Here is a 7,260-nt window from a genome sequence, read left to right on the forward strand (position 1 = left end):
CTTATCTGCTACCTTCAGTCGGCATGGATCCACAACAACACAAACAAGGAGGAGAGCACCTGGACCTCCCATGCCTGTAGAGTCAGGCCCGATCCTACCACTCACAACTGCCATCGTATCAATATTGTGTAAGGTCCTCATGGGAGAACTCAAAAGTTCCTCATACAAAGCGGCGTGATGACTTAAGAACAGTAGCGCCATCCAGGAGTGGATGTTCTATGAGCGCATCAAAAAGCCCTCCTGATCATAACATTACCGTACCTTGATATCTCTCTTGAATCTAGAATACAAAAACTAGCCACAGTATATAAAACATTTCGACGAGATGTCTATCAGAACATTCCCTACAGAAGAAAGCTACGCGTGTCGTTGATTGTGCGCTAAGCTACCCTGCTGCTCTGCCAATCGGCGTAAAGCTTCTATTTATAAATAACACATACAACATTAACCATATCAGTACACTACATTTCATGGAGTTACCAACTTGTGATGATGCAGCACTAAAGCTGACTCCTCCAGCCAATGTAACAGAATATGCGATAGTATAAATTGTCAAACCGAAAGAATATGAATTCTAACCTAATATATACATCAATCAATCAAGTTTATTTAAATAGTCCACCTAAGGAATCACCAAAAGCGTACACTTGTGTCGTCAGGTGGCACTTATATCACCACACTATTTGTGATCAGTCAGAAGTAACACAGAGAGGACAAGAGCTGCGAACACCCGTTGACCTCTAGTACCTAAGCACAGAAAGTTGTTACGCACATCGCGTAGAGGATCATGTGACACAAAAACCTTGCCACGTAAACACCGGGCGATCGCGTCACAACAGGGAGAGAGAGAAAGAACTCTCAGGGAGAGGAGAGGAATAGGGTGAGAGGGAGAATCCTCCTCTCTCACCCGGCATCACGACAGACCGTGGCACAGCCCAGATAACCGTATGGTAGTCAGTAGATAATAATGAAAAGATAAGACTAACATTCTGAGACAACATCACAAGATCTCAATAATTTGTAAACAAGCAAAGTGTGGTTTAGTTATGTTATGAACAGGGAAGAGAATCCTCACAAGGATATCTGTTATCTCATTTGTCACAGCGACATTGTAAATGACGTCTCACAGGTACACGCCACATGAGACACGACCCCAAGACGCAGACGCGCGATCCAAGTGCCGAATCAGCCGATACCTGCTATGTAAGATCATCCACATATCTAAGCTGCTCCAAATCCCCTCACAGCTGGTCATATATAAGAAACACTAATAGAACAAAGAAATGGGGAACTCCTGCCAGTAAACAGTCAACACACACCATAAGGATGGACTACACCTTACAAGGTATTGTTGTATTGGAAATCATTCCAGAGTCGAAGGAAGAACGTGAGATATTCCCCTTACACAGGATCCAGAATCTAAGGCCGTACAAAGTTTCAATCACATACACTCAAGCGCGCGATATCGCTAAAAATTCATCCACCTACACACATTTTCACAGTGCTGTATCAACCATTATAAGGAAGTCATATCAGACGCTCAACTCTAAATACACCGTACGTTCGGTGCGCGCGAACCGAGCCTTCGAGCGAGCTGCCTTTTTTTATTCATATACTGGAAGTCTGATTCCCTACAAAAGTGCGAAAGCTGATAAAAGACAATCCAACGAGACAGTACGAGAGACGACCTACCACCTGCTACTTCTTCATCTCCCCTCCGACACGTGAACTACACCAGCACACTACCCTGTACCTGCTCATGGCATCACGTCTATATGTCGCGCCTTATAGTTAGTCCTCCGCAGCAATAGGTGTATTATGGTACGTGACTTAGTCCCACTAGGGAAAGAGCCGTGTCGTCCTGCGCGCCATTCAAGGTGGGCGCTCATGAGGACAGTGCCCAGAGCGAAAAGATACAGAATTTAAAAGACCCCTACACAAACCGCCGGTGTTCGATATAACGGGGGACGACACAGTGATATACGGCGCAGGAGACCTCAAGATCCCAGCACATCGAGCCGAGTGAATGGACCCTTTCCGAACACTGGCGGCCTAGAGTGTACCACCGGAGCGGGCGACGATATTCACGAAATAAACGATAGCCGAGCGGTAACTGTACAAAATAACGTTGTAAACTCACACAACCCACACTGAAATAAGGAGTACAATAAGCCACCTGAAGTAACAAATCAGGGACTAGTTCCGCATCGCCGAGCGCTAGCAGCAAGAACAAAGACCCATCGCCTCTGAGACAATATCTAACGACTCGTAGAGGAAAGTAGGGCCACTGCCTTAGGAAATTGATTTTATAGGACGCACCGAAATAATTCACCGTGTAACCATGCGAACGATATAATGTATGCTATTGCGAGGATCGCGACACAAATGGTAAAAAACGATCCACATATAATACTATCGGATGGACTACGAGCCATGGAGAGAGCACAACCACTGAACCGGTTATACAATAGGTATCACCAAGACAAGCAGAGCCCACAGTGGCACGCCAACGCAAACTCTGGTATTGCAAGGACATCCCCGAGAGCGTCAGGGAGACACTACCAGCCTAAAAGCTTTTCCCTGCATGGCCAACTAAGTGCCTAGTCTTGCAAATACAGGGATAGTCATGGTCCGAAGTACCAAATGGCAGCACCGTAAAGACGAGCAAAGACAAGAATAGAGACAGGCCCTTTGTCTGAGCTATAGAAGTCATTTTTGTGACCGTTAACCAGAGCTGCCTCTGGCTATGATGTGCAAACCGAGACTGAAAATCTTCAAATAAATCATAGTTTTTTAAGTAATCACACAGCTGTTTTGCGACTGCTTTCTCAAGAATTTTTGAGAGGAACGGAAGATTAGAAATAGGTCTATAGTTGGCTAAAACCTCTGGATCGAGGTTGTGCTTTTTAAGAAGCGGTTTTATCACTGCTACTTTGAATGATTGTGGAACATAGCCTGATAATAAAGACATATTCATAGTATTTAATAAAGAAGTGCTAATTAATGGAAAAACTTCTTTTAACAGCTTAGTTGGAATCGGGTCTAAGATACACGTTGATGGTTTAGAAGAGCGAATCATTGAATTTAATTGTTCAAGGTTTATGGCTGAAAAGCATTCTAGTTTACTATCTAGTGTAATATTAGAACTTACGTTTCCGGGAGCTGTTGATAACACTATACTGGTCAAAGGCAAGAGGTCATTGATTTTGTTTCTAAGAGTAACAATTTTATCGTTAAAAAAGCCCATAAAATCATTACTACTGAGTGCTATGGGAATAGAAGGCTCAGATAAGTAATAAGGGTATTTTTACCTTGAGTTCTGTGCAAAGTGCATTAGCATTTTTTCGCTCAGGGCTAATTTAGACGCTTCTTGTGAGACTTGTGCTTTGTTTCGGTAAACATGATTCACATCCTCAGTTAGCTGAGTTTCTAACCGTTAAGTGAGTATGACACATTCATAGGTTTTTAAATATTAAGAAGCCCTGAGACACAGTTTCGTGAAAAAACTACCCGCCAGACCCGGGTTAGGGTCCTCTCGGGCTTAACAGGTTAAAGTATATAATAATAATAATAATAATAGATTTAATTTGTTAGCGCTTTTACAGGTGCTCAAAGACGCTTTACAGATAATAGTGAAGAGAAAAGAAAAGAGAAGAAAGGAACAACAAATACATATATAGTTAAAGTTAAAGATATATGAAACTATCAATGTGCATTTTGCTACAATGAATAGTGTCTCTTTGTTTCTCTGTCTGATGCTGTTTTGCCTTATCTTTGCAAGTTTAACCAAATGAGTGTGTTGCAGTGATGATATATTTTTGTAGGCCGACCCGGAAGCTAGCATCGCAAGGGCTCCCTTGACAAAAAGCGATGGGATTTCTTCATTGGTTTTTCGGTATATTGCAGAAAATAAGCTTTGTGGCCTCCATACGTATACAGTAGACCACTCAGTGATTTTTTTAAGGCTAAATGCAATTGGCAGAGATAAAAAGCGTAATGCTATAAATGAACTACATAACTGAAGCACGGCTGCACGTTACCACTGCTAAGCTAAAGGATGACTCATGTTGGTGTGAAAACGTTTAATAGTTTATTTAGCCACTTATTAGCAATCTCAATTTTTACGACATAAAGAAGTGGAGTATTTACTGATGTAATTTATGTCGCAGAACAAAACATGAATATGTCGTAAACTTGTTTTAACCAGAGACTTTATTTCAGGCTTTATCACCACAAACACATTTTACAAAACGTTGACATGACGTTGACCGGAATTGGTAAAATGCTAAGTAATTTCCAGGTTTAAGCACCACTTTATTCAGCTGAGGAAATTATGTGTATGTGTATTTCGCAAAAGTTTCAGTGGTGAGCATATAGAAACACAATAGAGAAGTGCATAATGCTGCAAGAGGTAAATGCCTTACAATCTACCTTTTAATTACATTTTAAGTGAAGACTAAAGTGTTGGCAGTATATCAACATTGTTTCAATATTTCTTAGAACAAAAGGTCCATTGGAACAGATGCTTCGAGGCACCATATGCTCCTCTCCTGTTCGATATAAGTTAACAAATCACAGTGCTGAAATGCCTGCGTATTCTTATACTCGTGCTCATACATTTGGTGTCTCCTAATTTGCCTTTGCTTCTCCTCAATGATTTGACAAATGATGCAAATTAACTGTAACAAATTCTCCACCTGTTCAAGTAAAACTATGCTTATATGGAAAAATTTTGATCGGGCATAATTAACTAAAACAAACAAACACAATTAAATATGCAGAGGTAGCTTGTGAAAAATGTGAGCAGGATTTGAGTTTTATTTCTAGGTGCCCTTGAGCAAGACACTGAATCCCACCAGACCTCTGGTTCAGGTTTGGTTGACCTGGGCCTACGGCGTCCCTCCCTAGAGTCCACATGGCTAAACTTCAAATCTACAAATCCCACTTATACACATATCAACTTTGCCTACAACAGCAAATGTTTCTGCTTACCTGCAAAATGTGGAAACACAATAGGCATTTCACGTTCTGTAGTACAAAGCAGCTGAAAAAAGGCTGCGGGGTGGAAAAGTGTCAACAGAAACAATGAACAGTGAATATCACTTTAATTCATTATAGTACCTCAGCTCACTTGTTATTTACTTTGTGCCCAAAACAACATAAAATGTAATTCTGGAATTTGATTGTGCACGTTTTCCCATGTTATACTCTTTGCATCTTTATCAAAGTCTCTTTCTATTTTTCATAGCAATGGATGATGTACATGCAAGCTTGAACCTCTTTCAAGCACCTGCAACCTTGTGGCACTTATTATTTAAGCCTTTTTCTGATTCTGCCATGGCTTGCAGTGCGCCTAATTTGTACTTCACTTTGGACAAAAGCACCTGACAAATTAGGAAATGTAAAATGTAATAGGGTCACAGAAACACTTTGTCATCTGCCCTGTTGCTCTTGTTTTTATTACTTGAAGTTGTTCAGTCCATTGTCACATGAGAACTCCTTACATTTGTCTTCATCCATCTGGAAGTGCTGCAGCCTAAAACTGCCTCACTTAATACTAGAATACAATTAAGCTTTGACTGTTATGATGTATTTGTTTGCCTGTGTAGTACATGTATTCTAGGCCTCTCTAGAGCAGGGGCGGATCTAGAAAAATATTCATGGGGTGGCAAGAGGGTGGCAGGAGAATTTGAGGGGTGGCATCCCCTGGCAGAAGTATATGCTGATTTAATCGCAGTCATATCAATCAATGTTAACTTTGAAAGCCAAAATATTGATATTTTAACTTAAATTTTTAACTTAATAACATTAGGTGACATTATTGTGGCACATCAGTAAATCCATACATATAAATATATAAGGTGGCAGACATAATGTAATGAATTTTAACTGAATGAGTTGGTTTCACTCTTAGACCAGCAGGGGAACAAAATCTATGCAGACTGCTGCAATAAGTACATTAATTAACTGTCTCATCGATGTGTGTCTGTATGAATATGATAATATTAACAATCATATCATTCCTATCAGCTGTCAATCACTGTTATGATTCACATATTCAGTGTTATTATTAAATAAACTATATTTTTTGGAGGAGTTAATGATGAATGTTCCTCAAGATGCTTGCTCACCCTCCTTCAAATTTGAAAGACAAGTAATTATCAACCCTGTCGGTGTTGTAACGACAACAAGCACTTCTTACCACTGTAAAGGACTCCATGACACAGATCAGTTTCGAGGTCCCCCACGTCCGAGTGGTCAGGACTATACGGGTGGTAGTAGTCTCTCCACTGTCGGTTGTACTTGTTGAACTTTTCAGACAGTGCAGGTGGTCTAAATTCCCTTCTCCTTGTTCGACTGACCGAGCAGACGCTCGGGTCCGCCTCGAAGAGCGGCGGACGCGCCGCGACTCTTCGCGTAGGGACTAGAGGAACATGACTACCGATCGTTAGGCTGGAGTTAGTGGGTCATGGACGGTAATACCGATAGATTGGGAGGTAACCTCGGAGCACATACCGGTGGCAGGCCTCACACATGCCGTTTGTACTGGTTGTGCCTCCAGAAACTCCGCCTGTCTTCCCCGTGACGACTCCATGTAATTAGTGCACGTCCTAGTGTTCTGACGGTTCTGTACCCTCGCACATACATTAATGTAATGTTTAGACTGAACTCGGGAGGTGACATACTCCAATCGGATGGTATCTAAATGGGTTGTTTATGAGACGCGGCGGTGACAAACGCCAGATTGTTCTGTCTCTCTCGGGACAGTTCAAACCGACATGAGTCTGAACTTATTTTGCGTGCGTACGGAAATTTAGCAAAGACCTCCGCAAAACGACTAGTTCTACCATAGCGGTATAAGTCGACAAATCGTACGGTGAACTACGAGGACGAGTGCCTACTGGAGCACTCGTATTGTTTTACAATCTACTTACTGAATGCACACATATTATGAAAAAGAAGAAACTCCCCAGACGGGGGTTTTTGACAAAGTTCAGGACTCTTTCAGTTTATTCTGCCACACATTTTGAAGTGACGGGTCGGTTTTTTTTCATTGGTGAAAACTAAATGATCCGGCATCCAATCCCATGGAAACGGTGACCTATTATTGACGTATGCATACCATATACAAAATCGACTTATGTGCAAAAATGGGATTAACTTACGTCAATCAGAAGAAATTACAAACAAGAAAGACTACATTTCAGTTCCAACATTGACAAACTGTATTTCAACACCCCGCGACTTGACAAGAAGACT

This window comes from Notothenia coriiceps, unplaced genomic scaffold (genome assembly GCF_000735185.1).
Source record: "Notothenia coriiceps isolate Sejong01 unplaced genomic scaffold, NC01 NC01_scaffold00000339, whole genome shotgun sequence".
Classification (NCBI taxonomy): domain Eukaryota; kingdom Metazoa; phylum Chordata; class Actinopteri; order Perciformes; family Nototheniidae; genus Notothenia; species Notothenia coriiceps.